The following is a 3,644-nucleotide window of genomic DNA, read 5'->3' on the forward strand; positions in this document are numbered from 1 at the left end:
ATTCCGAGGCGGCAGGAAGCAGATTTGAATAGCAACGGGTTTGCTACACCGTATTAGGCACAGTAATATTCTGTGTTTGTGGTGTTTTCGTATTTTTGTCCACCCGTCCCCCCTCCTGTAACAAACCATCATCGATCACTGTCAAATGGCGATAAGCATGTTTTTAGAGTAATTAATCTGCAGTGGTTGTAAAGAAACGAATCTTTGATATTCACTCACATAAGAGCTCGGAGTGAGTTGCCTCGTATATGTTTTGTCAGGTATGATACGGCCTGTTTCTCCTTTGCGCTCATTTGTGACTGTTCCGTGCTGCCGCTTTCTCCGAAAATTATTTTGTACAATTACTTCAGGAACCCACCCAAAGTGTAAATGGGTTGCAAAAACATATTTGATCTCTTAGCAACAAATAATCCTGAGCAAATAGTGGGCATCGTAATGGATACAGAGAGTATTGCCGACAAGGTCTTTGTAGCAAGACTATTGTAACCCCCAAATCCACCAGAATAGATGCGAAATATATCTATTTAAAAAAGCTGTTAAAAATTGTAAGAGAACAATCTCCTCTTTTTCTAAACTCGCTATATGAGCGTAGACCAGATGTGGCTTGAATTCAAAGAAACAGTACGCTTGGTTTTCATGTGGAGCTCTATCCCCCCCCCCCCCCCAATGAATCATGGACCTTGCCGTTGGTGGGGAGGCTTGCGTGCCTCAGCGATACAGGTAGCCGTACCGTAGCTGCAACCACAACGAAGGGGTATCTGTTGAAAGCAAGGGGAAACTTTAGCCGTAATTTTTCCCGAGGGCATGCAGCCTTACTGTATGGTTAAATGATGATGGCGTCCTCTTGGGTAAAATATTCCTGAGGTAAAATAGTCCCCCATTCGGATCTCGGGGCGTGGACTACTCAAGAGGACGTCGTTATCAGGAAAAAGAAAACTGGCGTTCTACGGATCGGAGCGTGGAATGTCAGATCCCTTGATCGGGCAGGTAGGTCAGAAAATTTAAAAAGGGAAATGGATAGGTTGAAGTTAGATATAGTGGGAATTAGTGAAGTTCGGTGGCGGGAGGAACAAGACTTTTGGTCGGGTGAATACAGGGTTATAAATACAAAATCAAATAGGGGTAATGCAGGAGTTGGTTTAATAATTAATAAAAAAAGGAGTGTGGGTAAGCTACCACAAACAGCATAGTGAACGTATTATTGTGGCCAAGATAGATACTAAGCCCACGCCCACTACAGTAGTACAAGTTTATATGCCAACTAGCACTGCCGATGACGAAGAAATTGAAGAAATGTATGATGAAATAAAAGAAATTATTCAGATAGTGAAGGGAGACGAAAATTTTATAGTCATGGGTGACTGGAATTCAGTAGTAGGAAAAGGGAGAGAAGGAAACGTAGTAGGTGAATATGGACTGGGGGTAAGAAATGGAAGAGGAAGCCGCCTGGTAGAATTTTGCACAGAGCACAACTTAATCATAGCTAACACTTGGTTCAAGAATATAAAAGAAGGTTGTATACGTGGAAGAATCCTGGAGATACTAGAAGGTAACAGATAGATTATATAATGGTAAGACAGAGATTTAGGAACCAGGTTTTAAATTGCAAGACACTTCCAGGGGCAGATGTGGACTCTGACCACAATCTATTGGTTATGAACTGTAGATTCAAACTGAGGAAACTGCAAAAAGGTGGGAATTTAAGGAGAAGGGACCTGGATAAAGTGACTAAACCAGAGGTCGTGCAGAGTTTCAGGGAAAGCATAAGGGATCAATCGACAGGAATGGGGGAAAGAAATACAGTAGAAGAATAATGGGTAGCTTTGAGGGATGAAGTAGTGAGGGCAGCAGAGGATCAAGTAGGTAAAAAGACGAGGGCTAGTAGAAATCCTTGGATAACAGAAGAAATATTGAATTTAATTGATGAAAGGAGAAAATATAAAAATGCAGTAAATGAAGCAGGCAAAAAGGAATACAAACGTCTCAAAAATTAGATCGACAGGAAGTGCAGAATGGCTAAGCAGACATGGCTAGAGGACAAATGTAAGGATTTAGAGGCTGATCTCACTGGGGGTAAGATAGATACTGCCTACAGGAAAATTAAAGAGACCTTTGGAGAAAAGAGAACCACTTGTATGAATATCAAGAGGTCAGATGGAAACCCAGTTGTAAGCAAAGAAGGGAAAGCAGAAAGGTGGAAGGAGTATATAGAGGGTCTATACAAGGGCGATGTACTTGAGGACAATATTATGGAAATGGAAGAGAATGTAGATGAAGATAAAATGGGAGATATGATTCTGCGTGAAGAGTTTGACAGAGCACTGAAAGACCTGAGTCGAAACAAGGCCCCGGGAGTAGACAACATTCCCTTAGAACTACTGACAGCCTTGTGAGAGCGAGTCCTGACAAAACTCTACCATCTGGTGAGCAAGATGTATGAGACAGGTGAAATACCTTCAGACTTCAAGAAGAATGTAATAATTCCAATCCCAAAGAAAGCAGGTGTTGACAGATGTGAAAATTACCGAACTATCAGTTTAATAAGTCACAGCTGCGAAATACTAACGCGAATTCTTTACAGACGAATGGAAAAACTAGTAGAAGCCGACCTCGGGGAAGATCAATTTGGATTCCGTAAAAATATTGGAAAACGTGAAGAAATACTGACGCTACGACTTATCTTAGAAGCTAGATTAAGGAAAGGCACACCTACGTTTCTAGTATTTGTAGGCTTAGAGAAAGCTTTTGACAATGTTGACTGGAATACTCTCTTTCAAATTTTGTAGGTGGCAGAGGTAAAATACAGGGAGCGAAAGGCTATTTACAATTTGTACAGAAACCAGATGGCATGGACATGAAAGAGAAGCAATGCTTGGGAAGGGAGTGAGACAGGGTTGTAGCCTCTCCCCGATGTTATTCAGTCTGTATATTGAGCAAGCAGTGAAGGAAACAAAAGTAAAATTCCGAGTAGGAATTAAAATCCATTTAGAAGTAATAAAAACTTTGAGGTTCGCCGATGACATTGTAATTCTGTCAGAGACAGCAAAGGACTTGGAAGAGCAGTTGAACGTAGTGGATAGTGTCTTGAAGGGAGGATGTAAGATGAACATCAACAAAAGCAAAACGAGGATAATGGAATGTAGTCGCATTAAGTTGGGTGATACTGAGGGAATTAGATTTGGAAATGAGACACTTAAAGCAGTAAAGGAGTTTTGCTATTTGGGGAGCAAAATAACTGATGATGGTCGAAGTAGAGAGGACATAAAATATAGACTGGCAATGGCAAGGAAAGCGTTTCTGAAGAAGAGAAATTTGTTAACATCGAGTATAGATTTAAGTGTCAGGAAGTCGTTTCTGAAAGTATTTGTATGGAGTGTAGCCATGTATGGAAGTGAAACATGGACGATAAATAGTTTATACAAGAAGAGAATAGAAGCTTTCGAAATGTGGTGCCACAGAAGAATGCTGAAGATTAGATGGGTAGATCACGTAACTAATGAGGAGGTATTGAATAGGATTGTGGAGAAGAGAAGTTTGTGGCACGACTTGACTAGAAGAAGGGATCGGTTGGTAGGACACGTTCTGAGGCATCAAGGGATCACCAATTTAGTACTAGAGGGCAGCGTGGAGGGTAAAAATCGTAG

This window comes from Schistocerca americana, chromosome 6 (genome assembly GCF_021461395.2).
Source record: "Schistocerca americana isolate TAMUIC-IGC-003095 chromosome 6, iqSchAmer2.1, whole genome shotgun sequence".
In the NCBI taxonomy this organism is placed as follows: Eukaryota; Metazoa; Arthropoda; class Insecta; order Orthoptera; family Acrididae; genus Schistocerca; species Schistocerca americana.